General features: G+C 47.2%; 86 non-coding genes across 86 annotated transcripts; all 86 read left to right on the top strand.

Annotated features, from left to right (window-relative positions):
- Window positions 1-46: 46 nt before the first annotated feature.
- On the top strand, window positions 47-165 carry LOC148990089 (5S ribosomal RNA). Its single transcript, XR_016160744.1, has one exon. It is a non-coding gene; the product is annotated as a 5S ribosomal RNA (ribosomal RNA).
- Window positions 166-228: 63 nt separating this feature from the next.
- Window positions 229-347, top strand: LOC148990088 (5S ribosomal RNA). The gene has a single exon (XR_016156650.1). It is a non-coding gene; the product is annotated as a 5S ribosomal RNA (ribosomal RNA).
- Window positions 348-410: 63 nt separating this feature from the next.
- Window positions 411-529, top strand: LOC148990087 (5S ribosomal RNA). The gene has a single exon (XR_016167882.1). It is a non-coding gene; the product is annotated as a 5S ribosomal RNA (ribosomal RNA).
- A 173-nt stretch (window positions 530-702) lies between these two features.
- Window positions 703-821, top strand: LOC148990086 (5S ribosomal RNA). The gene has a single exon (XR_016156649.1). It is a non-coding gene; the product is annotated as a 5S ribosomal RNA (ribosomal RNA).
- A 63-nt stretch (window positions 822-884) lies between these two features.
- On the top strand, window positions 885-1,003 carry LOC148990085 (5S ribosomal RNA). Its single transcript, XR_016160743.1, has one exon. It is a non-coding gene; the product is annotated as a 5S ribosomal RNA (ribosomal RNA).
- Window positions 1,004-1,066: 63 nt separating this feature from the next.
- On the top strand, window positions 1,067-1,185 carry LOC148990084 (5S ribosomal RNA). Its single transcript, XR_016156647.1, has one exon. It is a non-coding gene; the product is annotated as a 5S ribosomal RNA (ribosomal RNA).
- Window positions 1,186-1,248: 63 nt separating this feature from the next.
- On the top strand, window positions 1,249-1,367 carry LOC148990083 (5S ribosomal RNA). Its single transcript, XR_016167870.1, has one exon. It is a non-coding gene; the product is annotated as a 5S ribosomal RNA (ribosomal RNA).
- A 174-nt stretch (window positions 1,368-1,541) lies between these two features.
- On the top strand, window positions 1,542-1,660 carry LOC148990082 (5S ribosomal RNA). Its single transcript, XR_016160742.1, has one exon. It is a non-coding gene; the product is annotated as a 5S ribosomal RNA (ribosomal RNA).
- Window positions 1,661-1,723: 63 nt separating this feature from the next.
- LOC148990081 (5S ribosomal RNA) lies at window positions 1,724-1,842 on the top strand. Its single transcript, XR_016156646.1, has one exon. It is a non-coding gene; the product is annotated as a 5S ribosomal RNA (ribosomal RNA).
- A 63-nt stretch (window positions 1,843-1,905) lies between these two features.
- Window positions 1,906-2,024, top strand: LOC148990080 (5S ribosomal RNA). Its single transcript, XR_016161705.1, has one exon. It is a non-coding gene; the product is annotated as a 5S ribosomal RNA (ribosomal RNA).
- A 63-nt stretch (window positions 2,025-2,087) lies between these two features.
- On the top strand, window positions 2,088-2,206 carry LOC148990079 (5S ribosomal RNA). Its single transcript, XR_016156645.1, has one exon. It is a non-coding gene; the product is annotated as a 5S ribosomal RNA (ribosomal RNA).
- A 172-nt stretch (window positions 2,207-2,378) lies between these two features.
- On the top strand, window positions 2,379-2,497 carry LOC148990078 (5S ribosomal RNA). Its single transcript, XR_016160741.1, has one exon. It is a non-coding gene; the product is annotated as a 5S ribosomal RNA (ribosomal RNA).
- Window positions 2,498-2,560: 63 nt separating this feature from the next.
- Window positions 2,561-2,679, top strand: LOC148990077 (5S ribosomal RNA). Its single transcript, XR_016160740.1, has one exon. It is a non-coding gene; the product is annotated as a 5S ribosomal RNA (ribosomal RNA).
- Window positions 2,680-2,742: 63 nt separating this feature from the next.
- Window positions 2,743-2,861, top strand: LOC148990076 (5S ribosomal RNA). Its single transcript, XR_016156644.1, has one exon. It is a non-coding gene; the product is annotated as a 5S ribosomal RNA (ribosomal RNA).
- A 63-nt stretch (window positions 2,862-2,924) lies between these two features.
- LOC148990075 (5S ribosomal RNA) lies at window positions 2,925-3,043 on the top strand. The gene has a single exon (XR_016156643.1). It is a non-coding gene; the product is annotated as a 5S ribosomal RNA (ribosomal RNA).
- A 63-nt stretch (window positions 3,044-3,106) lies between these two features.
- LOC148990074 (5S ribosomal RNA) lies at window positions 3,107-3,225 on the top strand. Its single transcript, XR_016156641.1, has one exon. It is a non-coding gene; the product is annotated as a 5S ribosomal RNA (ribosomal RNA).
- Window positions 3,226-3,288: 63 nt separating this feature from the next.
- LOC148990073 (5S ribosomal RNA) lies at window positions 3,289-3,407 on the top strand. The gene has a single exon (XR_016156640.1). It is a non-coding gene; the product is annotated as a 5S ribosomal RNA (ribosomal RNA).
- A 63-nt stretch (window positions 3,408-3,470) lies between these two features.
- LOC148990072 (5S ribosomal RNA) lies at window positions 3,471-3,589 on the top strand. The gene has a single exon (XR_016156639.1). It is a non-coding gene; the product is annotated as a 5S ribosomal RNA (ribosomal RNA).
- A 63-nt stretch (window positions 3,590-3,652) lies between these two features.
- Window positions 3,653-3,771, top strand: LOC148990071 (5S ribosomal RNA). The gene has a single exon (XR_016161460.1). It is a non-coding gene; the product is annotated as a 5S ribosomal RNA (ribosomal RNA).
- Window positions 3,772-3,834: 63 nt separating this feature from the next.
- LOC148990070 (5S ribosomal RNA) lies at window positions 3,835-3,953 on the top strand. The gene has a single exon (XR_016156638.1). It is a non-coding gene; the product is annotated as a 5S ribosomal RNA (ribosomal RNA).
- A 63-nt stretch (window positions 3,954-4,016) lies between these two features.
- Window positions 4,017-4,135, top strand: LOC148990069 (5S ribosomal RNA). Its single transcript, XR_016156637.1, has one exon. It is a non-coding gene; the product is annotated as a 5S ribosomal RNA (ribosomal RNA).
- Window positions 4,136-4,304: 169 nt separating this feature from the next.
- LOC148990068 (5S ribosomal RNA) lies at window positions 4,305-4,423 on the top strand. Its single transcript, XR_016160739.1, has one exon. It is a non-coding gene; the product is annotated as a 5S ribosomal RNA (ribosomal RNA).
- Window positions 4,424-4,486: 63 nt separating this feature from the next.
- LOC148990067 (5S ribosomal RNA) lies at window positions 4,487-4,605 on the top strand. Its single transcript, XR_016156635.1, has one exon. It is a non-coding gene; the product is annotated as a 5S ribosomal RNA (ribosomal RNA).
- Window positions 4,606-4,668: 63 nt separating this feature from the next.
- LOC148990066 (5S ribosomal RNA) lies at window positions 4,669-4,787 on the top strand. The gene has a single exon (XR_016156634.1). It is a non-coding gene; the product is annotated as a 5S ribosomal RNA (ribosomal RNA).
- Window positions 4,788-4,850: 63 nt separating this feature from the next.
- On the top strand, window positions 4,851-4,969 carry LOC148990065 (5S ribosomal RNA). The gene has a single exon (XR_016156633.1). It is a non-coding gene; the product is annotated as a 5S ribosomal RNA (ribosomal RNA).
- A 63-nt stretch (window positions 4,970-5,032) lies between these two features.
- On the top strand, window positions 5,033-5,151 carry LOC148990064 (5S ribosomal RNA). The gene has a single exon (XR_016156632.1). It is a non-coding gene; the product is annotated as a 5S ribosomal RNA (ribosomal RNA).
- A 63-nt stretch (window positions 5,152-5,214) lies between these two features.
- LOC148990063 (5S ribosomal RNA) lies at window positions 5,215-5,333 on the top strand. The gene has a single exon (XR_016161459.1). It is a non-coding gene; the product is annotated as a 5S ribosomal RNA (ribosomal RNA).
- Window positions 5,334-5,396: 63 nt separating this feature from the next.
- Window positions 5,397-5,515, top strand: LOC148990062 (5S ribosomal RNA). Its single transcript, XR_016156631.1, has one exon. It is a non-coding gene; the product is annotated as a 5S ribosomal RNA (ribosomal RNA).
- Window positions 5,516-5,578: 63 nt separating this feature from the next.
- On the top strand, window positions 5,579-5,697 carry LOC148990061 (5S ribosomal RNA). The gene has a single exon (XR_016156630.1). It is a non-coding gene; the product is annotated as a 5S ribosomal RNA (ribosomal RNA).
- Window positions 5,698-5,760: 63 nt separating this feature from the next.
- Window positions 5,761-5,879, top strand: LOC148990060 (5S ribosomal RNA). The gene has a single exon (XR_016156629.1). It is a non-coding gene; the product is annotated as a 5S ribosomal RNA (ribosomal RNA).
- Window positions 5,880-5,942: 63 nt separating this feature from the next.
- LOC148990059 (5S ribosomal RNA) lies at window positions 5,943-6,061 on the top strand. Its single transcript, XR_016161457.1, has one exon. It is a non-coding gene; the product is annotated as a 5S ribosomal RNA (ribosomal RNA).
- A 63-nt stretch (window positions 6,062-6,124) lies between these two features.
- LOC148990058 (5S ribosomal RNA) lies at window positions 6,125-6,243 on the top strand. The gene has a single exon (XR_016161456.1). It is a non-coding gene; the product is annotated as a 5S ribosomal RNA (ribosomal RNA).
- A 63-nt stretch (window positions 6,244-6,306) lies between these two features.
- On the top strand, window positions 6,307-6,425 carry LOC148990057 (5S ribosomal RNA). Its single transcript, XR_016156628.1, has one exon. It is a non-coding gene; the product is annotated as a 5S ribosomal RNA (ribosomal RNA).
- A 63-nt stretch (window positions 6,426-6,488) lies between these two features.
- Window positions 6,489-6,607, top strand: LOC148990056 (5S ribosomal RNA). Its single transcript, XR_016156627.1, has one exon. It is a non-coding gene; the product is annotated as a 5S ribosomal RNA (ribosomal RNA).
- Window positions 6,608-6,670: 63 nt separating this feature from the next.
- Window positions 6,671-6,789, top strand: LOC148990055 (5S ribosomal RNA). Its single transcript, XR_016160738.1, has one exon. It is a non-coding gene; the product is annotated as a 5S ribosomal RNA (ribosomal RNA).
- A 63-nt stretch (window positions 6,790-6,852) lies between these two features.
- Window positions 6,853-6,971, top strand: LOC148990054 (5S ribosomal RNA). The gene has a single exon (XR_016156626.1). It is a non-coding gene; the product is annotated as a 5S ribosomal RNA (ribosomal RNA).
- Window positions 6,972-7,034: 63 nt separating this feature from the next.
- Window positions 7,035-7,153, top strand: LOC148990053 (5S ribosomal RNA). Its single transcript, XR_016167859.1, has one exon. It is a non-coding gene; the product is annotated as a 5S ribosomal RNA (ribosomal RNA).
- A 173-nt stretch (window positions 7,154-7,326) lies between these two features.
- LOC148990052 (5S ribosomal RNA) lies at window positions 7,327-7,445 on the top strand. The gene has a single exon (XR_016163630.1). It is a non-coding gene; the product is annotated as a 5S ribosomal RNA (ribosomal RNA).
- A 63-nt stretch (window positions 7,446-7,508) lies between these two features.
- On the top strand, window positions 7,509-7,627 carry LOC148990051 (5S ribosomal RNA). The gene has a single exon (XR_016156624.1). It is a non-coding gene; the product is annotated as a 5S ribosomal RNA (ribosomal RNA).
- A 63-nt stretch (window positions 7,628-7,690) lies between these two features.
- LOC148990050 (5S ribosomal RNA) lies at window positions 7,691-7,809 on the top strand. The gene has a single exon (XR_016161704.1). It is a non-coding gene; the product is annotated as a 5S ribosomal RNA (ribosomal RNA).
- Window positions 7,810-7,872: 63 nt separating this feature from the next.
- LOC148990049 (5S ribosomal RNA) lies at window positions 7,873-7,991 on the top strand. Its single transcript, XR_016156623.1, has one exon. It is a non-coding gene; the product is annotated as a 5S ribosomal RNA (ribosomal RNA).
- Window positions 7,992-8,162: 171 nt separating this feature from the next.
- LOC148990048 (5S ribosomal RNA) lies at window positions 8,163-8,281 on the top strand. The gene has a single exon (XR_016160737.1). It is a non-coding gene; the product is annotated as a 5S ribosomal RNA (ribosomal RNA).
- A 63-nt stretch (window positions 8,282-8,344) lies between these two features.
- On the top strand, window positions 8,345-8,463 carry LOC148990047 (5S ribosomal RNA). Its single transcript, XR_016156622.1, has one exon. It is a non-coding gene; the product is annotated as a 5S ribosomal RNA (ribosomal RNA).
- Window positions 8,464-8,526: 63 nt separating this feature from the next.
- Window positions 8,527-8,645, top strand: LOC148990046 (5S ribosomal RNA). The gene has a single exon (XR_016156621.1). It is a non-coding gene; the product is annotated as a 5S ribosomal RNA (ribosomal RNA).
- Window positions 8,646-8,708: 63 nt separating this feature from the next.
- LOC148990045 (5S ribosomal RNA) lies at window positions 8,709-8,827 on the top strand. Its single transcript, XR_016156620.1, has one exon. It is a non-coding gene; the product is annotated as a 5S ribosomal RNA (ribosomal RNA).
- A 63-nt stretch (window positions 8,828-8,890) lies between these two features.
- Window positions 8,891-9,009, top strand: LOC148990044 (5S ribosomal RNA). The gene has a single exon (XR_016156619.1). It is a non-coding gene; the product is annotated as a 5S ribosomal RNA (ribosomal RNA).
- A 63-nt stretch (window positions 9,010-9,072) lies between these two features.
- On the top strand, window positions 9,073-9,191 carry LOC148990043 (5S ribosomal RNA). Its single transcript, XR_016156618.1, has one exon. It is a non-coding gene; the product is annotated as a 5S ribosomal RNA (ribosomal RNA).
- Window positions 9,192-9,254: 63 nt separating this feature from the next.
- LOC148990042 (5S ribosomal RNA) lies at window positions 9,255-9,373 on the top strand. Its single transcript, XR_016161455.1, has one exon. It is a non-coding gene; the product is annotated as a 5S ribosomal RNA (ribosomal RNA).
- Window positions 9,374-9,436: 63 nt separating this feature from the next.
- Window positions 9,437-9,555, top strand: LOC148990041 (5S ribosomal RNA). Its single transcript, XR_016156617.1, has one exon. It is a non-coding gene; the product is annotated as a 5S ribosomal RNA (ribosomal RNA).
- Window positions 9,556-9,618: 63 nt separating this feature from the next.
- LOC148990040 (5S ribosomal RNA) lies at window positions 9,619-9,737 on the top strand. Its single transcript, XR_016156616.1, has one exon. It is a non-coding gene; the product is annotated as a 5S ribosomal RNA (ribosomal RNA).
- A 174-nt stretch (window positions 9,738-9,911) lies between these two features.
- LOC148990039 (5S ribosomal RNA) lies at window positions 9,912-10,030 on the top strand. Its single transcript, XR_016160736.1, has one exon. It is a non-coding gene; the product is annotated as a 5S ribosomal RNA (ribosomal RNA).
- A 63-nt stretch (window positions 10,031-10,093) lies between these two features.
- Window positions 10,094-10,212, top strand: LOC148990038 (5S ribosomal RNA). Its single transcript, XR_016156615.1, has one exon. It is a non-coding gene; the product is annotated as a 5S ribosomal RNA (ribosomal RNA).
- A 63-nt stretch (window positions 10,213-10,275) lies between these two features.
- Window positions 10,276-10,394, top strand: LOC148990037 (5S ribosomal RNA). The gene has a single exon (XR_016156613.1). It is a non-coding gene; the product is annotated as a 5S ribosomal RNA (ribosomal RNA).
- Window positions 10,395-10,457: 63 nt separating this feature from the next.
- LOC148990036 (5S ribosomal RNA) lies at window positions 10,458-10,576 on the top strand. Its single transcript, XR_016156612.1, has one exon. It is a non-coding gene; the product is annotated as a 5S ribosomal RNA (ribosomal RNA).
- A 63-nt stretch (window positions 10,577-10,639) lies between these two features.
- LOC148990035 (5S ribosomal RNA) lies at window positions 10,640-10,758 on the top strand. Its single transcript, XR_016156611.1, has one exon. It is a non-coding gene; the product is annotated as a 5S ribosomal RNA (ribosomal RNA).
- Window positions 10,759-10,821: 63 nt separating this feature from the next.
- On the top strand, window positions 10,822-10,940 carry LOC148990034 (5S ribosomal RNA). Its single transcript, XR_016156610.1, has one exon. It is a non-coding gene; the product is annotated as a 5S ribosomal RNA (ribosomal RNA).
- A 170-nt stretch (window positions 10,941-11,110) lies between these two features.
- On the top strand, window positions 11,111-11,229 carry LOC148990033 (5S ribosomal RNA). The gene has a single exon (XR_016160734.1). It is a non-coding gene; the product is annotated as a 5S ribosomal RNA (ribosomal RNA).
- Window positions 11,230-11,292: 63 nt separating this feature from the next.
- Window positions 11,293-11,411, top strand: LOC148990032 (5S ribosomal RNA). The gene has a single exon (XR_016156609.1). It is a non-coding gene; the product is annotated as a 5S ribosomal RNA (ribosomal RNA).
- A 63-nt stretch (window positions 11,412-11,474) lies between these two features.
- On the top strand, window positions 11,475-11,593 carry LOC148990031 (5S ribosomal RNA). Its single transcript, XR_016156608.1, has one exon. It is a non-coding gene; the product is annotated as a 5S ribosomal RNA (ribosomal RNA).
- Window positions 11,594-11,656: 63 nt separating this feature from the next.
- Window positions 11,657-11,775, top strand: LOC148990030 (5S ribosomal RNA). The gene has a single exon (XR_016156607.1). It is a non-coding gene; the product is annotated as a 5S ribosomal RNA (ribosomal RNA).
- Window positions 11,776-11,838: 63 nt separating this feature from the next.
- LOC148990029 (5S ribosomal RNA) lies at window positions 11,839-11,957 on the top strand. The gene has a single exon (XR_016156606.1). It is a non-coding gene; the product is annotated as a 5S ribosomal RNA (ribosomal RNA).
- A 63-nt stretch (window positions 11,958-12,020) lies between these two features.
- Window positions 12,021-12,139, top strand: LOC148990028 (5S ribosomal RNA). Its single transcript, XR_016161454.1, has one exon. It is a non-coding gene; the product is annotated as a 5S ribosomal RNA (ribosomal RNA).
- A 171-nt stretch (window positions 12,140-12,310) lies between these two features.
- On the top strand, window positions 12,311-12,429 carry LOC148990027 (5S ribosomal RNA). Its single transcript, XR_016160733.1, has one exon. It is a non-coding gene; the product is annotated as a 5S ribosomal RNA (ribosomal RNA).
- Window positions 12,430-12,492: 63 nt separating this feature from the next.
- On the top strand, window positions 12,493-12,611 carry LOC148990026 (5S ribosomal RNA). Its single transcript, XR_016156605.1, has one exon. It is a non-coding gene; the product is annotated as a 5S ribosomal RNA (ribosomal RNA).
- A 63-nt stretch (window positions 12,612-12,674) lies between these two features.
- LOC148990025 (5S ribosomal RNA) lies at window positions 12,675-12,793 on the top strand. Its single transcript, XR_016156604.1, has one exon. It is a non-coding gene; the product is annotated as a 5S ribosomal RNA (ribosomal RNA).
- Window positions 12,794-12,856: 63 nt separating this feature from the next.
- Window positions 12,857-12,975, top strand: LOC148990024 (5S ribosomal RNA). The gene has a single exon (XR_016156601.1). It is a non-coding gene; the product is annotated as a 5S ribosomal RNA (ribosomal RNA).
- Window positions 12,976-13,038: 63 nt separating this feature from the next.
- On the top strand, window positions 13,039-13,157 carry LOC148990023 (5S ribosomal RNA). Its single transcript, XR_016156600.1, has one exon. It is a non-coding gene; the product is annotated as a 5S ribosomal RNA (ribosomal RNA).
- A 63-nt stretch (window positions 13,158-13,220) lies between these two features.
- LOC148990022 (5S ribosomal RNA) lies at window positions 13,221-13,339 on the top strand. The gene has a single exon (XR_016161453.1). It is a non-coding gene; the product is annotated as a 5S ribosomal RNA (ribosomal RNA).
- A 63-nt stretch (window positions 13,340-13,402) lies between these two features.
- LOC148990021 (5S ribosomal RNA) lies at window positions 13,403-13,521 on the top strand. Its single transcript, XR_016156599.1, has one exon. It is a non-coding gene; the product is annotated as a 5S ribosomal RNA (ribosomal RNA).
- A 63-nt stretch (window positions 13,522-13,584) lies between these two features.
- LOC148990020 (5S ribosomal RNA) lies at window positions 13,585-13,703 on the top strand. Its single transcript, XR_016156598.1, has one exon. It is a non-coding gene; the product is annotated as a 5S ribosomal RNA (ribosomal RNA).
- A 173-nt stretch (window positions 13,704-13,876) lies between these two features.
- On the top strand, window positions 13,877-13,995 carry LOC148990019 (5S ribosomal RNA). Its single transcript, XR_016160732.1, has one exon. It is a non-coding gene; the product is annotated as a 5S ribosomal RNA (ribosomal RNA).
- A 63-nt stretch (window positions 13,996-14,058) lies between these two features.
- On the top strand, window positions 14,059-14,177 carry LOC148990018 (5S ribosomal RNA). Its single transcript, XR_016156597.1, has one exon. It is a non-coding gene; the product is annotated as a 5S ribosomal RNA (ribosomal RNA).
- A 63-nt stretch (window positions 14,178-14,240) lies between these two features.
- On the top strand, window positions 14,241-14,359 carry LOC148990017 (5S ribosomal RNA). The gene has a single exon (XR_016156596.1). It is a non-coding gene; the product is annotated as a 5S ribosomal RNA (ribosomal RNA).
- A 63-nt stretch (window positions 14,360-14,422) lies between these two features.
- Window positions 14,423-14,541, top strand: LOC148990016 (5S ribosomal RNA). Its single transcript, XR_016156595.1, has one exon. It is a non-coding gene; the product is annotated as a 5S ribosomal RNA (ribosomal RNA).
- Window positions 14,542-14,604: 63 nt separating this feature from the next.
- On the top strand, window positions 14,605-14,723 carry LOC148990015 (5S ribosomal RNA). Its single transcript, XR_016156594.1, has one exon. It is a non-coding gene; the product is annotated as a 5S ribosomal RNA (ribosomal RNA).
- Window positions 14,724-14,786: 63 nt separating this feature from the next.
- On the top strand, window positions 14,787-14,905 carry LOC148990014 (5S ribosomal RNA). The gene has a single exon (XR_016156593.1). It is a non-coding gene; the product is annotated as a 5S ribosomal RNA (ribosomal RNA).
- Window positions 14,906-14,968: 63 nt separating this feature from the next.
- LOC148990013 (5S ribosomal RNA) lies at window positions 14,969-15,087 on the top strand. Its single transcript, XR_016161452.1, has one exon. It is a non-coding gene; the product is annotated as a 5S ribosomal RNA (ribosomal RNA).
- Window positions 15,088-15,150: 63 nt separating this feature from the next.
- On the top strand, window positions 15,151-15,269 carry LOC148990012 (5S ribosomal RNA). Its single transcript, XR_016161451.1, has one exon. It is a non-coding gene; the product is annotated as a 5S ribosomal RNA (ribosomal RNA).
- Window positions 15,270-15,332: 63 nt separating this feature from the next.
- LOC148990011 (5S ribosomal RNA) lies at window positions 15,333-15,451 on the top strand. Its single transcript, XR_016156592.1, has one exon. It is a non-coding gene; the product is annotated as a 5S ribosomal RNA (ribosomal RNA).
- Window positions 15,452-15,514: 63 nt separating this feature from the next.
- Window positions 15,515-15,633, top strand: LOC148990010 (5S ribosomal RNA). The gene has a single exon (XR_016160731.1). It is a non-coding gene; the product is annotated as a 5S ribosomal RNA (ribosomal RNA).
- A 63-nt stretch (window positions 15,634-15,696) lies between these two features.
- Window positions 15,697-15,815, top strand: LOC148990009 (5S ribosomal RNA). Its single transcript, XR_016156590.1, has one exon. It is a non-coding gene; the product is annotated as a 5S ribosomal RNA (ribosomal RNA).
- A 63-nt stretch (window positions 15,816-15,878) lies between these two features.
- On the top strand, window positions 15,879-15,997 carry LOC148990008 (5S ribosomal RNA). Its single transcript, XR_016167848.1, has one exon. It is a non-coding gene; the product is annotated as a 5S ribosomal RNA (ribosomal RNA).
- Window positions 15,998-16,169: 172 nt separating this feature from the next.
- On the top strand, window positions 16,170-16,288 carry LOC148990007 (5S ribosomal RNA). Its single transcript, XR_016160730.1, has one exon. It is a non-coding gene; the product is annotated as a 5S ribosomal RNA (ribosomal RNA).
- A 63-nt stretch (window positions 16,289-16,351) lies between these two features.
- On the top strand, window positions 16,352-16,470 carry LOC148990006 (5S ribosomal RNA). Its single transcript, XR_016156589.1, has one exon. It is a non-coding gene; the product is annotated as a 5S ribosomal RNA (ribosomal RNA).
- A 63-nt stretch (window positions 16,471-16,533) lies between these two features.
- On the top strand, window positions 16,534-16,652 carry LOC148990005 (5S ribosomal RNA). Its single transcript, XR_016161703.1, has one exon. It is a non-coding gene; the product is annotated as a 5S ribosomal RNA (ribosomal RNA).
- A 63-nt stretch (window positions 16,653-16,715) lies between these two features.
- Window positions 16,716-16,834, top strand: LOC148990004 (5S ribosomal RNA). The gene has a single exon (XR_016156588.1). It is a non-coding gene; the product is annotated as a 5S ribosomal RNA (ribosomal RNA).
- Window positions 16,835-16,965: the final 131 nt, after the last annotated feature.

Raw genomic sequence — 16,965 nt, 5'->3', positions numbered from 1 at the left:
CTAATGTTCTAACCATTCAAATAGCCCAATTTTGGCAGCAGATTTCGCTTACGGCCATACCACCTTGAGAACGCCCGAACTCGTCTGATCTCGGAAGCTAAGCAGGGTCGGGCCTGGTTAGTACTTGAATGGGAGACCGCCTGGGAATACCAGGTGCTGTAAGCTTTATATAGTTTACTACCCTAATGTTCTAACCATTCAAATAGCCCAATTTTGGCAACAGATTTCGCTTACGGCCATACCACCTTGAGAACGCCCGAACTCGTCTGATCTCGGAAGCTAAGCAGGGTCGGGCCTGGTTAGTACTTGGATGGGAGACCGCCTGGGAATACCAGGTGCTGTAAGCTTTATATAGTTTACTACCCTAATGTTCTAACCATTCAAATAGCCCAATTTTGGCAGCAGATTTCGCTTACGGCCATACCACCTTGAGAACGCCCGAACTCGTCTGATCTCGGAAGCTAAGCAGGGTCGGGCCAGGTTAGTACTTGGATGGGAGACCGCCTGGGAATACCAGGTGCTGTAAGCTTTATTGTATAAAAAAAAAAAAAAAAAAAAAAGAGTCAATGAAATGGTTCAAAAATCCTAAATTGTCTTTTTTCCCCTCGAAATGCCTGAAATATTCTCTGAGTTTCTTCAGAAAGCCTGAAAGAGTCTCTTTTTTTTTCTTCTTCAAATAGCCCAATTTTGGCAGCGGATTTCGCTTACGGCCATACCACCTTGAGAACGCCCGAACTCGTCTGATCTCGGAAGCTAAGCAGGGTCGGGCCTGGTTAGTACTTGGATGGGAGACCGCCTGGGAATACCAGGTGCTGTAAGCTTTATATAGTTTACTACCCTAATGTTCTAACCATTCAAATAGCCCAATTTTGGCAGCAGATTTCGCTTACGGCCATACCACCTTGAGAACGCCCGAACTCGTCTGATCTCGGAAGCTAAGCAGGGTCGGGCCTGGTTAGTACTTGAATGGGAGACCGCCTGGGAATACCAGGTGCTGTAAGCTTTATATAGTTTACTACCCTAATGTTCTAACCATTCAAATAGCCCAATTTTGGCAACAGATTTCGCTTACGGCCATACCACCTTGAGAACGCCCGAACTCGTCTGATCTCGGAAGCTAAGCAGGGTCGGGCCTGGTTAGTACTTGGATGGGAGACCGCCTGGGAATACCAGGTGCTGTAAGCTTTATATAGTTTACTACCCTAATGTTCTAACCATTCAAATAGCCCAATTTTGGCAGCAGATTTCGCTTACGGCCATACCACCTTGAGAACGCCCGAACTCGTCTGATCTCGGAAGCTAAGCAGGGTCGGGCCAGGTTAGTACTTGGATGGGAGACCGCCTGGGAATACCAGGTGCTGTAAGCTTTATTGTATAAAAAAAAAAAAAAAAAAAAAAAGAGTCAATGAAATGGTTCAAAAATCCTAAATTGTCTTTTTTCCCCTCGAAATGCCTGAAATATTCTCTGAGTTTCTTCAGAAAGCCTGAAAGAGTCTCTTTTTTTTTCTTCTTCAAATAGCCCAATTTTGGCAGCGGATTTCGCTTACGGCCATACCACCTTGAGAACGCCCGAACTCGTCTGATCTCGGAAGCTAAGCAGGGTCGGGCCTGGTTAGTACTTGAATGGGAGACCGCCTGGGAATACCAGGTGCTGTAAGCTTTATATAGTTTACTACCCTAATGTTCTAACCATTCAAATAGCCCAATTTTGGCAGCAGATTTCGCTTACGGCCATACCACCTTGAGAACGCCCGAACTCGTCTGATCTCGGAAGCTAAGCAGGGTCGGGCCTGGTTAGTACTTGGATGGGAGACCGCCTGGGAATACCAGGTGCTGTAAGCTTTATATAGTTTACTACCCTAATGTTCTAACCATTCAAATAGCCCAATTTTGGCAGCAGATTTCGCTTACGGCCATACCACCTTGAGAACGCCCGAACTCGTCTGATCTCGGAAGCTAAGCAGGGTCGGGCCTGGTTAGTACTTGGATGGAAGACCGCCTGGGAATACCAGGTGCTGTAAGCTTTATATAGTTTACTACCCTAATGTTCTAACCATTCAAATAGCCCAATTTTGGCAGCAGATTTCGCTTACGGCCATACCACCTTGAGAACGCCCGAACTCGTCTGATCTCGGAAGCTAAGCAGGGTCGGGCCTGGTTAGTACTTGGATGGGAGACCGCCTGGGAATACCAGGTGCTGTAAGCTTTATTGTTTAAAAAAAAAAAAAAAAAAAAAGAGTCAATGAAATGGTTCAAAAATCCTAAATTGTCTTTTTTCCCCTCGAAATGCCTGAAATATTCTCTGAGTTTCTTCAGAAAGCCTGAAAGAGTCTCTTTTTTTTTCTTCTTCAAATAGCCCAATTTTGGCAGCGGATTTCGCTTACGGCCATACCACCTTGAGAACGCCCGAACTCGTCTGATCTCGGAAGCTAAGCAGGGTCGGGCCTGGTTAGTACTTGAATGGGAGACCGCCTGGGAATACCAGGTGCTGTAAGCTTTATATAGTTTACTACCCTAATGTTCTAACCATTCAAATAGCCCAATTTTGGCAGCAGATTTCGCTTACGGCCATACCACCTTGAGAACGCCCGAACTCGTCTGATCTCGGAAGCTAAGCAGGGTCGGGCCTGGTTAGTACTTGAATGGGAGACCGCCTGGGAATACCAGGTGCTGTAAGCTTTATATAGTTTACTACCCTAATGTTCTAACCATTCAAATAGCCCAATTTTGGCAGCAGATTTCGCTTACGGCCATACCACCTTGAGAACGCCCGAACTCGTCTGATCTCGGAAGCTAAGCAGGGTCGGGCCTGGTTAGTACTTGGATGGGAGACCGCCTGGGAATACCAGGTGCTGTAAGCTTTATATAGTTTACTACCCTAATGTTCTAACCATTCAAATAGCCCAATTTTGGCAGCAGATTTCGCTTACGGCCATACCACCTTGAGAACGCCCGAACTCGTCTGATCTCGGAAGCTAAGCAGGGTCGGGCCTGGTTAGTACTTGGATGGGAGACCGCCTGGGAATACCAGGTGCTGTAAGCTTTATATAGTTTACTACCCTAATGTTCTAACCATTCAAATAGCCCAATTTTGGCAGCAGATTTCGCTTACGGCCATACCACCTTGAGAACGCCCGAACTCGTCTGATCTCGGAAGCTAAGCAGGGTCGGGCCTGGTTAGTACTTGGATGGGAGACCGCCTGGGAATACCAGGTGCTGTAAGCTTTATATAGTTTACTACCCTAATGTTCTAACCATTCAAATAGCCCAATTTTGGCAGCAGATTTCGCTTACGGCCATACCACCTTGAGAACGCCCGAACTCGTCTGATCTCGGAAGCTAAGCAGGGTCGGGCCTGGTTAGTACTTGGATGGGAGACCGCCTGGGAATACCAGGTGCTGTAAGCTTTATATAGTTTACTACCCTAATGTTCTAACCATTCAAATAGCCCAATTTTGGCAGCAGATTTCGCTTACGGCCATACCACCTTGAGAACGCCCGAACTCGTCTGATCTCGGAAGCTAAGCAGGGTCGGGCCTGGTTAGTACTTGGATGGGAGACCGCCTGGGAATACCAGGTGCTGTAAGCTTTATATAGTTTACTACCCTAATGTTCTAACCATTCAAATAGCCCAATTTTGGCAGCAGATTTCGCTTACGGCCATACCACCTTGAGGACGCCCGAACTCGTCTGATCTCGGAAGCTAAGCAGGGTCGGGCCTGGTTAGTACTTGGATGGGAGACCGCCTGGGAATACCAGGTGCTGTAAGCTTTATATAGTTTACTACCCTAATGTTCTAACCATTCAAATAGCCCAATTTTGGCAGCAGATTTCGCTTACGGCCATACCACCTTGAGAACGCCCGAACTCGTCTGATCTCGGAAGCTAAGCAGGGTCGGGCCTGGTTAGTACTTGGATGGGAGACCGCCTGGGAATACCAGGTGCTGTAAGCTTTATATAGTTTACTACCCTAATGTTCTAACCATTCAAATAGCCCAATTTTGGCAGCAGATTTCGCTTACGGCCATACCACCTTGAGAACGCCCGAACTCGTCTGATCTCGGAAGCTAAGCAGGGTCGGGCCTGGTTAGTACTTGGATGGGAGACCGCCTGGGAATACCAGGTGCTGTAAGCTTTATTGTTTAAAAAAAAAAAAAAAAAAGAGTCAATGAAATGGTTCAAAAATCCTAAATTGTCTTTTTTCCCCTCGAAATGCCTGAAATATTCTCTGAGTTTCTTCAGAAAGCCTGAAAGAGTCTCTTTTTTTTTCTTCTTCAAATAGCCCAATTTTGGCAGCGGATTTCGCTTACGGCCATACCACCTTGAGAACGCCCGAACTCGTCTGATCTCGGAAGCTAAGCAGGGTCGGGCCTGGTTAGTACTTGAATGGGAGACCGCCTGGGAATACCAGGTGCTGTAAGCTTTATATAGTTTACTACCCTAATGTTCTAACCATTCAAATAGCCCAATTTTGGCAGCAGATTTCGCTTACGGCCATACCACCTTGAGAACGCCCGAACTCGTCTGATCTCGGAAGCTAAGCAGGGTCGGGCCTGGTTAGTACTTGGATGGGAGACCGCCTGGGAATACCAGGTGCTGTAAGCTTTATATAGTTTACTACCCTAATGTTCTAACCATTCAAATAGCCCAATTTTGGCAGCAGATTTCGCTTACGGCCATACCACCTTGAGAACGCCCGAACTCGTCTGATCTCGGAAGCTAAGCAGGGTCGGGCCTGGTTAGTACTTGGATGGGAGACCGCCTGGGAATACCAGGTGCTGTAAGCTTTATATAGTTTACTACCCTAATGTTCTAACCATTCAAATAGCCCAATTTTGGCAACAGATTTCGCTTACGGCCATACCACCTTGAGAACGCCCGAACTCGTCTGATCTCGGAAGCTAAGCAGGGTCGGGCCTGGTTAGTACTTGGATGGGAGACCGCCTGGGAATACCAGGTGCTGTAAGCTTTATATAGTTTACTACCCTAATGTTCTAACCATTCAAATAGCCCAATTTTGGCAGCAGATTTCGCTTACGGCCATACCACCTTGAGAACGCCCGAACTCGTCTGATCTCGGAAGCTAAGCAGGGTCGGGCCTGGTTAGTACTTGGATGGGAGACCGCCTGGGAATACCAGGTGCTGTAAGCTTTATATAGTTTACTACCCTAATGTTCTAACCATTCAAATAGCCCAATTTTGGCAGCAGATTTCGCTTACGGCCATACCACCTTGAGGACGCCCGAACTCGTCTGATCTCGGAAGCTAAGCAGGGTCGGGCCTGGTTAGTACTTGGATGGGAGACCGCCTGGGAATACCAGGTGCTGTAAGCTTTATATAGTTTACTACCCTAATGTTCTAACCATTCAAATAGCCCAATTTTGGCAGCAGATTTCGCTTACGGCCATACCACCTTGAGAACGCCCGAACTCGTCTGATCTCGGAAGCTAAGCAGGGTCGGGCCTGGTTAGTACTTGGATGGGAGACCGCCTGGGAATACCAGGTGCTGTAAGCTTTATATAGTTTACTACCCTAATGTTCTAACCATTCAAATAGCCCAATTTTGGCAGCAGATTTCGCTTACGGCCATACCACCTTGAGAACGCCCGAACTCGTCTGATCTCGGAAGCTAAGCAGGGTCGGGCCTGGTTAGTACTTGGATGGGAGACCGCCTGGGAATACCAGGTGCTGTAAGCTTTATATAGTTTACTACCCTAATGTTCTAACCATTCAAATAGCCCAATTTTGGCAGCAGATTTCGCTTACGGCCATACCACCTTGAGAACGCCCGAACTCGTCTGATCTCGGAAGCTAAGCAGGGTCGGGCCTGGTTAGTACTTGGATGGGAGACCGCCTGGGAATACCAGGTGCTGTAAGCTTTATATAGTTTACTACCCTAATGTTCTAACCATTCAAATAGCCCAATTTTGGCAGCAGATTTCGCTTACGGCCATACCACCTTGAGGACGCCCGAACTCGTCTGATCTCGGAAGCTAAGCAGGGTCGGGCCTGGTTAGTACTTGGATGGGAGACCGCCTGGGAATACCAGGTGCTGTAAGCTTTATATAGTTTACTACCCTAATGTTCTAACCATTCAAATAGCCCAATTTTGGCAGCAGATTTCGCTTACGGCCATACCACCTTGAGGACGCCCGAACTCGTCTGATCTCGGAAGCTAAGCAGGGTCGGGCCTGGTTAGTACTTGGATGGGAGACCGCCTGGGAATACCAGGTGCTGTAAGCTTTATATAGTTTACTACCCTAATGTTCTAACCATTCAAATAGCCCAATTTTGGCAGCAGATTTCGCTTACGGCCATACCACCTTGAGAACGCCCGAACTCGTCTGATCTCGGAAGCTAAGCAGGGTCGGGCCTGGTTAGTACTTGGATGGGAGACCGCCTGGGAATACCAGGTGCTGTAAGCTTTATATAGTTTACTACCCTAATGTTCTAACCATTCAAATAGCCCAATTTTGGCAGCAGATTTCGCTTACGGCCATACCACCTTGAGAACGCCCGAACTCGTCTGATCTCGGAAGCTAAGCAGGGTCGGGCCTGGTTAGTACTTGGATGGGAGACCGCCTGGGAATACCAGGTGCTGTAAGCTTTATATAGTTTACTACCCTAATGTTCTAACCATTCAAATAGCCCAATTTTGGCAGCAGATTTCGCTTACGGCCATACCACCTTGAGAACGCCCGAACTCGTCTGATCTCGGAAGCTAAGCAGGGTCGGGCCTGGTTAGTACTTGAATGGGAGACCGCCTGGGAATACCAGGTGCTGTAAGCTTTATATAGTTTACTACCCTAATGTTCTAACCATTCAAATAGCCCAATTTTGGCAACAGATTTCGCTTACGGCCATACCACCTTGAGAACGCCCGAACTCGTCTGATCTCGGAAGCTAAGCAGGGTCGGGCCTGGTTAGTACTTGGATGGGAGACCGCCTGGGAATACCAGGTGCTGTAAGCTTTATATAGTTTACTACCCTAATGTTCTAACCATTCAAATAGCCCAATTTTGGCAGCAGATTTCGCTTACGGCCATACCACCTTGAGAACGCCCGAACTCGTCTGATCTCGGAAGCTAAGCAGGGTCGGGCCAGGTTAGTACTTGGATGGGAGACCGCCTGGGAATACCAGGTGCTGTAAGCTTTATTGTATAAAAAAAAAAAAAAAAAAAAAAGAGTCAATGAAATGGTTCAAAAATCCTAAATTGTCTTTTTTCCCCTCGAAATGCCTGAAATATTCTCTGAGTTTCTTCAGAAAGCCTGAAAGAGTCTCTTTTTTTTTCTTCTTCAAATAGCCCAATTTTGGCAGCGGATTTCGCTTACGGCCATACCACCTTGAGAACGCCCAAACTCGTCTGATCTCGGAAGCTAAGCAGGGTCGGGCCTGGTTAGTACTTGAATGGGAGACCGCCTGGGAATACCAGGTGCTGTAAGCTTTATATAGTTTACTACCCTAATGTTCTAACCATTCAAATAGCCCAATTTTGGCAGCAGATTTCGCTTACGGCCATACCACCTTGAGAACGCCCGAACTCGTCTGATCTCGGAAGCTAAGCAGGGTCGGGCCTGGTTAGTACTTGGATGGGAGACCGCCTGGGAATACCAGGTGCTGTAAGCTTTATATAGTTTACTACCCTAATGTTCTAACCATTCAAATAGCCCAATTTTGGCAGCAGATTTCGCTTACGGCCATACCACCTTGAGAACGCCCGAACTCGTCTGATCTCGGAAGCTAAGCAGGGTCGGGCCTGGTTAGTACTTGGATGGAAGACCGCCTGGGAATACCAGGTGCTGTAAGCTTTATATAGTTTACTACCCTAATGTTCTAACCATTCAAATAGCCCAATTTTGGCAGCAGATTTCGCTTACGGCCATACCACCTTGAGAACGCCCGAACTCGTCTGATCTCGGAAGCTAAGCAGGGTCGGGCCTGGTTAGTACTTGGATGGGAGACCGCCTGGGAATACCAGGTGCTGTAAGCTTTATTGTTTAAAAAAAAAAAAAAAAAAAAGAGTCAATGAAATGGTTCAAAAATCCTAAATTGTCTTTTTTCCCCTCGAAATGCCTGAAATATTCTCTGAGTTTCTTCAGAAAGCCTGAAAGAGTCTCTTTTTTTTTCTTCTTCAAATAGCCCAATTTTGGCAGCGGATTTCGCTTACGGCCATACCACCTTGAGAACGCCCGAACTCGTCTGATCTCGGAAGCTAAGCAGGGTCGGGCCTGGTTAGTACTTGAATGGGAGACCGCCTGGGAATACCAGGTGCTGTAAGCTTTATATAGTTTACTACCCTAATGTTCTAACCATTCAAATAGCCCAATTTTGGCAGCAGATTTCGCTTACGGCCATACCACCTTGAGAACGCCCGAACTCGTCTGATCTCGGAAGCTAAGCAGGGTCGGGCCTGGTTAGTACTTGGATGGGAGACCGCCTGGGAATACCAGGTGCTGTAAGCTTTATATAGTTTACTACCCTAATGTTCTAACCATTCAAATAGCCCAATTTTGGCAGCAGATTTCGCTTACGGCCATACCACCTTGAGAACGCCCGAACTCGTCTGATCTCGGAAGCTAAGCAGGGTCGGGCCTGGTTAGTACTTGGATGGGAGACCGCCTGGGAATACCAGGTGCTGTAAGCTTTATATAGTTTACTACCCTAATGTTCTAACCATTCAAATAGCCCAATTTTGGCAGCAGATTTCGCTTACGGCCATACCACCTTGAGAACGCCCGAACTCGTCTGATCTCGGAAGCTAAGCAGGGTCGGGCCTGGTTAGTACTTGGATGGGAGACCGCCTGGGAATACCAGGTGCTGTAAGCTTTATATAGTTTACTACCCTAATGTTCTAACCATTCAAATAGCCCAATTTTGGCAGCAGATTTCGCTTACGGCCATACCACCTTGAGAACGCCCGAACTCGTCTGATCTCGGAAGCTAAGCAGGGTCGGGCCTGGTTAGTACTTGGATGGGAGACCGCCTGGGAATACCAGGTGCTGTAAGCTTTATATAGTTTACTACCCTAATGTTCTAACCATTCAAATAGCCCAATTTTGGCAGCAGATTTCGCTTACGGCCATACCACCTTGAGAACGCCCGAACTCGTCTGATCTCGGAAGCTAAGCAGGGTCGGGCCTGGTTAGTACTTGGATGGGAGACCGCCTGGGAATACCAGGTGCTGTAAGCTTTATATAGTTTACTACCCTAATGTTCTAACCATTCAAATAGCCCAATTTTGGCAGCAGATTTCGCTTACGGCCATACCACCTTGAGGACGCCCGAACTCGTCTGATCTCGGAAGCTAAGCAGGGTCGGGCCTGGTTAGTACTTGGATGGGAGACCGCCTGGGAATACCAGGTGCTGTAAGCTTTATATAGTTTACTACCCTAATGTTCTAACCATTCAAATAGCCCAATTTTGGCAGCAGATTTCGCTTACGGCCATACCACCTTGAGAACGCCCGAACTCGTCTGATCTCGGAAGCTAAGCAGGGTCGGGCCTGGTTAGTACTTGGATGGGAGACCGCCTGGGAATACCAGGTGCTGTAAGCTTTATATAGTTTACTACCCTAATGTTCTAACCATTCAAATAGCCCAATTTTGGCAGCAGATTTCGCTTACGGCCATACCACCTTGAGAACGCCCGAACTCGTCTGATCTCGGAAGCTAAGCAGGGTCGGGCCTGGTTAGTACTTGGATGGGAGACCGCCTGGGAATACCAGGTGCTGTAAGCTTTATTGTTTAAAAAAAAAAAAAAAAAAAAAAAGAGTCAATGAAATGGTTCAAAAATCCTAAATTGTCTTTTTTCCCCTCGAAATGCCTGAAATATTCTCTGAGTTTCTTCAGAAAGCCTGAAAGAGTCTCTTTTTTTTTCTTCTTCAAATAGCCCAATTTTGGCAGCGGATTTCGCTTACGGCCATACCACCTTGAGAACGCCCGAACTCGTCTGATCTCGGAAGCTAAGCAGGGTCGGGCCTGGTTAGTACTTGAATGGGAGACCGCCTGGGAATACCAGGTGCTGTAAGCTTTATATAGTTTACTACCCTAATGTTCTAACCATTCAAATAGCCCAATTTTGGCAGCAGATTTCGCTTACGGCCATACCACCTTGAGAACGCCCGAACTCGTCTGATCTCGGAAGCTAAGCAGGGTCGGGCCTGGTTAGTACTTGGATGGGAGACCGCCTGGGAATACCAGGTGCTGTAAGCTTTATATAGTTTACTACCCTAATGTTCTAACCATTCAAATAGCCCAATTTTGGCAGCAGATTTCGCTTACGGCCATACCACCTTGAGAACGCCCGAACTCGTCTGATCTCGGAAGCTAAGCAGGGTCGGGCCTGGTTAGTACTTGGATGGGAGACCGCCTGGGAATACCAGGTGCTGTAAGCTTTATATAGTTTACTACCCTAATGTTCTAACCATTCAAATAGCCCAATTTTGGCAGCAGATTTCGCTTACGGCCATACCACCTTGAGAACGCCCGAACTCGTCTGATCTCGGAAGCTAAGCAGGGTCGGGCCTGGTTAGTACTTGGATGGGAGACCGCCTGGGAATACCAGGTGCTGTAAGCTTTATATAGTTTACTACCCTAATGTTCTAACCATTCAAATAGCCCAATTTTGGCAGCAGATTTCGCTTACGGCCATACCACCTTGAGAACGCCCGAACTCGTCTGATCTCGGAAGCTAAGCAGGGTCGGGCCTGGTTAGTACTTGGATGGGAGACCGCCTGGGAATACCAGGTGCTGTAAGCTTTATATAGTTTACTACCCTAATGTTCTAACCATTCAAATAGCCCAATTTTGGCAGCAGATTTCGCTTACGGCCATACCACCTTGAGAACGCCCGAACTCGTCTGATCTCGGAAGCTAAGCAGGGTCGGGCCTGGTTAGTACTTGGATGGGAGACCGCCTGGGAATACCAGGTGCTGTAAGCTTTATTGTTTAAAAAAAAAAAAAAAAAAAGAGTCAATGAAATGGTTCAAAAATCCTAAATTGTCTTTTTTCCCCTCGAAATGCCTGAAATATTCTCTGAGTTTCTTCAGAAAGCCTGAAAGAGTCTCTTTTTTTTTCTTCTTCAAATAGCCCAATTTTGGCAGCGGATTTCGCTTACGGCCATACCACCTTGAGAACGCCCGAACTCGTCTGATCTCGGAAGCTAAGCAGGGTCGGGCCTGGTTAGTACTTGAATGGGAGACCGCCTGGGAATACCAGGTGCTGTAAGCTTTATATAGTTTACTACCCTAATGTTCTAACCATTCAAATAGCCCAATTTTGGCAGCAGATTTCGCTTACGGCCATACCACCTTGAGAACGCCCGAACTCGTCTGATCTCGGAAGCTAAGCAGGGTCGGGCCTGGTTAGTACTTGGATGGGAGACCGCCTGGGAATACCAGGTGCTGTAAGCTTTATATAGTTTACTACCCTAATGTTCTAACCATTCAAATAGCCCAATTTTGGCAGCAGATTTCGCTTACGGCCATACCACCTTGAGAACGCCCGAACTCGTCTGATCTCGGAAGCTAAGCAGGGTCGGGCCTGGTTAGTACTTGGATGGGAGACCGCCTGGGAATACCAGGTGCTGTAAGCTTTATATAGTTTACTACCCTAATGTTCTAACCATTCAAATAGCCCAATTTTGGCAGCAGATTTCGCTTACGGCCATACCACCTTGAGAACGCCCGAACTCGTCTGATCTCGGAAGCTAAGCAGGGTCGGGCCTGGTTAGTACTTGGATGGGAGACCGCCTGGGAATACCAGGTGCTGTAAGCTTTATATAGTTTACTACCCTAATGTTCTAACCATTCAAATAGCCCAATTTTGGCAGCAGATTTCGCTTACGGCCATACCACCTTGAGAACGCCCGAACTCGTCTGATCTCGGAAGCTAAGCAGGGTCGGGCCTGGTTAGTACTTGGATGGGAGACCGCCTGGGAATACCAGGTGCTGTAAGCTTTATATAGTTTACTACCCTAATGTTCTAACCATTCAAATAGCCCAATTTTGGCAGCAGATTTCGCTTACGGCCATACCACCTTGAGGACGCCCGAACTCGTCTGATCTCGGAAGCTAAGCAGGGTCGGGCCTGGTTAGTACTTGGATGGGAGACCGCCTGGGAATACCAGGTGCTGTAAGCTTTATTGTTTAAAAAAAAAAAAAAAAAAAAGAGTCAATGAAATGGTTCAAAAATCCTAAATTGTCTTTTTTCCCCTCGAAATGCCTGAAATATTCTCTGAGTTTCTTCAGAAAGCCTGAAAGAGTCTCTTTTTTTTTCTTCTTCAAATAGCCCAATTTTGGCAGCGGATTTCGCTTACGGCCATACCACCTTGAGAACGCCCGAACTCGTCTGATCTCGGAAGCTAAGCAGGGTCGGGCCTGGTTAGTACTTGAATGGGAGACCGCCTGGGAATACCAGGTGCTGTAAGCTTTATATAGTTTACTACCCTAATGTTCTAACCATTCAAATAGCCCAATTTTGGCAGCAGATTTCGCTTACGGCCATACCACCTTGAGAACGCCCGAACTCGTCTGATCTCGGAAGCTAAGCAGGGTCGGGCCTGGTTAGTACTTGGATGGGAGACCGCCTGGGAATACCAGGTGCTGTAAGCTTTATATAGTTTACTACCCTAATGTTCTAACCATTCAAATAGCCCAATTTTGGCAGCAGATTTCGCTTACGGCCATACCACCTTGAGAACGCCCGAACTCGTCTGATCTCGGAAGCTAAGCAGGGTCGGGCCTGGTTAGTACTTGGATGGGAGACCGCCTGGGAATACCAGGTGCTGTAAGCTTTATATAGTTTACTACCCTAATGTTCTAACCATTCAAATAGCCCAATTTTGGCAGCAGATTTCGCTTACGGCCATACCACCTTGAGAACGCCCGAACTCGTCTGATCTCGGAAGCTAAGCAGGGTCGGGCCTGGTTAGTACTTGGATGGGAGACCGCCTGGGAATACCAGGTGCTGTAAGCTTTATATAGTTTACTACCCTAATGTTCTAACCATTCAAATAGCCCAATTTTGGCAGCAGATTTCGCTTACGGCCATACCACCTTGAGAACGCCCGAACTCGTCTGATCTCGGAAGCTAAGCAGGGTCGGGCCTGGTTAGTACTTGGATGGGAGACCGCCTGGGAATACCAGGTGCTGTAAGCTTTATATAGTTTACTACCCTAATGTTCTAACCATTCAAATAGCCCAATTTTGGCAGCAGATTTCGCTTACGGCCATACCACCTTGAGGACGCCCGAACTCGTCTGATCTCGGAAGCTAAGCAGGGTCGGGCCTGGTTAGTACTTGGATGGGAGACCGCCTGGGAATACCAGGTGCTGTAAGCTTTATATAGTTTACTACCCTAATGTTCTAACCATTCAAATAGCCCAATTTTGGCAGCAGATTTCGCTTACGGCCATACCACCTTGAGAACGCCCGAACTCGTCTGATCTCGGAAGCTAAGCAGGGTCGGGCCTGGTTAGTACTTGGATGGGAGACCGCCTGGGAATACCAGGTGCTGTAAGCTTTATATAGTTTACTACCCTAATGTTCTAACCATTCAAATAGCCCAATTTTGGCAGCAGATTTCGCTTACGGCCATACCACCTTGAGAACGCCCGAACTCGTCTGATCTCGGAAGCTAAGCAGGGTCGGGCCTGGTTAGTACTTGGATGGGAGACCGCCTGGGAATACCAGGTGCTGTAAGCTTTATTGTTTAAAAAAAAAAAAAAAAAAAAAAGAGTCAATGAAATGGTTCAAAAATCCTAAATTGTCTTTTTTCCCCTCGAAATGCCTGAAATATTCTCTGAGTTTCTTCAGAAAGCCTGAAAGAGTCTCTTTTTTTTTCTTCTTCAAATAGCCCAATTTTGGCAGCGGATTTCGCTTACGGCCATACCACCTTGAGAACGCCCGAACTCGTCTGATCTCGGAAGCTAAGCAGGGTCGGGCCTGGTTAGTACTTGAATGGGAGACCGCCTGGGAATACCAGGTGCTGTAAGCTTTATATAGTTTACTACCCTAATGTTCTAACCATTCAAATAGCCCAATTTTGGCAGCAGATTTCGCTTACGGCCATACCACCTTGAGAACGCCCGAACTCGTCTGATCTCGGAAGCTAAGCAGGGTCGGGCCTGGTTAGTACTTGGATGGGAGACCGCCTGGGAATACCAGGTGCTGTAAGCTTTATATAGTTTACTACCCTAATGTTCTAACCATTCAAATAGCCCAATTTTGGCAGCAGATTTCGCTTACGGCCATACCACCTTGAGAACGCCCGAACTCGTCTGATCTCGGAAGCTAAGCAGGGTCGGGCCTGGTTAGTACTTGGATGGGAGACCGCCTGGGAATACCAGGTGCTGTAAGCTTTATATAGTTTACTACCCTAATGTTCTAACCATTCAAATAGCCCAATTTTGGCAGCAGATTTCGCTTACGGCCATACCACCTTGAGAACGCCCGAACTCGTCTGATCTCGGAAGCTAAGCAGGGTCGGGCCTGGTTAGTACTTGGATGGGAGACCGCCTGGGAATACCAGGTGCTGTAAGCTTTATATAGTTTACTACCCTAATGTTCTAACCATTCAAATAGCCCAATTTTGGCAGCAGATTTCGCTTACGGCCATACCACCTTGAGAACGCCCGAACTCGTCTGATCTCGGAAGCTAAGCAGGGTCGGGCCTGGTTAGTACTTGGATGGGAGACCGCCTGGGAATACCAGGTGCTGTAAGCTTTATATAGTTTACTACCCTAATGTTCTAACCATTCAAATAGCCCAATTTTGGCAGCAGATTTCGCTTACGGCCATACCACCTTGAGAACGCCCGAACTCGTCTGATCTCGGAAGCTAAGCAGGGTCGGGCCTGGTTAGTACTTGGATGGGAGACCGCCTGGGAATACCAGGTGCTGTAAGCTTTATATAGTTTACTACCCTAATGTTCTAACCATTCAAATAGCCCAATTTTGGCAGCAGATTTCGCTTACGGCCATACCACCTTGAGGACGCCCGAACTCGTCTGATCTCGGAAGCTAAGCAGGGTCGGGCCTGGTTAGTACTTGGATGGGAGACCGCCTGGGAATACCAGGTGCTGTAAGCTTTATATAGTTTACTACCCTAATGTTCTAACCATTCAAATAGCCCAATTTTGGCAGCAGATTTCGCTTACGGCCATACCACCTTGAGGACGCCCGAACTCGTCTGATCTCGGAAGCTAAGCAGGGTCGGGCCTGGTTAGTACTTGGATGGGAGACCGCCTGGGAATACCAGGTGCTGTAAGCTTTATATAGTTTACTACCCTAATGTTCTAACCATTCAAATAGCCCAATTTTGGCAGCAGATTTCGCTTACGGCCATACCACCTTGAGAACGCCCGAACTCGTCTGATCTCGGAAGCTAAGCAGGGTCGGGCCTGGTTAGTACTTGGATGGGAGACCGCCTGGGAATACCAGGTGCTGTAAGCTTTATATAGTTTACTACCCTAATGTTCTAACCATTCAAATAGCCCAATTTTGGCAGCAGATTTCGCTTACGGCCATACCACCTTGAGAACGCCCGAACTCGTCTGATCTCGGAAGCTAAGCAGGGTCGGGCCTGGTTAGTACTTGAATGGGAGACCGCCTGGGAATACCAGGTGCTGTAAGCTTTATATAGTTTACTACCCTAATGTTCTAACCATTCAAATAGCCCAATTTTGGCAACAGATTTCGCTTACGGCCATACCACCTTGAGAACGCCCGAACTCGTCTGATCTCGGAAGCTAAGCAGGGTCGGGCCTGGTTAGTACTTGGATGGGAGACCGCCTGGGAATACCAGGTGCTGTAAGCTTTATATAGTTTACTACCCTAATGTTCTAACCATTCAAATAGCCCAATTTTGGCAGCAGATTTCGCTTACGGCCATACCACCTTGAGAACGCCCGAACTCGTCTGATCTCGGAAGCTAAGCAGGGTCGGGCCAGGTTAGTACTTGGATGGGAGACCGCCTGGGAATACCAGGTGCTGTAAGCTTTATTGTATAAAAAAAAAAAAAAAAAAAAAGAGTCAATGAAATGGTTCAAAAATCCTAAATTGTCTTTTTTCCCCTCGAAATGCCTGAAATATTCTCTGAGTTTCTTCAGAAAGCCTGAAAGAGTCTCTTTTTTTTTCTTCTTCAAATAGCCCAATTTTGGCAGCGGATTTCGCTTACGGCCATACCACCTTGAGAACGCCCGAACTCGTCTGATCTCGGAAGCTAAGCAGGGTCGGGCCTGGTTAGTACTTGAATGGGAGACCGCCTGGGAATACCAGGTGCTGTAAGCTTTATATAGTTTACTACCCTAATGTTCTAACCATTCAAATAGCCCAATTTTGGCAGCAGATTTCGCTTACGGCCATACCACCTTGAGAACGCCCGAACTCGTCTGATCTCGGAAGCTAAGCAGGGTCGGGCCTGGTTAGTACTTGGATGGGAGACCGCCTGGGAATACCAGGTGCTGTAAGCTTTATATAGTTTACTACCCTAATGTTCTAACCATTCAAATAGCCCAATTTTGGCAGCAGATTTCGCTTACGGCCATACCACCTTGAGAACGCCCGAACTCGTCTGATCTCGGAAGCTAAGCAGGGTCGGGCCTGGTTAGTACTTGGATGGAAGACCGCCTGGGAATACCAGGTGCTGTAAGCTTTATATAGTTTACTACCCTAATGTTCTAACCATTCAAATAGCCCAATTTTGGCAGCAGATTTCGCTTACGGCCATACCACCTTGAGAACGCCCGAACTCGTCTGATCTCGGAAGCTAAGCAGGGTCGGGCCTGGTTAGTACTTGGATGGGAGACCGCCTGGGAATACCAGGTGCTGTAAGCTTTATTGTTTAAAAAAAAAAAAAAAAAAAAAGAGTCAATGAAATGGTTCAAAAATCCTAAATTGTCTTTTTTCCCCTCGAAATGCCTGAAATATTCTCTGAGTTTCTTCAGAAAGCCTGAAAGAGTCTCTTT

Source organism: Pimephales promelas, chromosome 3, assembly GCF_988280905.1.
Source record: "Pimephales promelas chromosome 3, fPimPro1.hap1.1, whole genome shotgun sequence".
NCBI classification, from domain to species: Eukaryota; Metazoa; Chordata; class Actinopteri; order Cypriniformes; family Leuciscidae; genus Pimephales; species Pimephales promelas.
The sequence above is the reverse complement of the archived record's forward strand: the minus strand, read 5'-3'. Positions and strand labels throughout refer to the sequence as shown.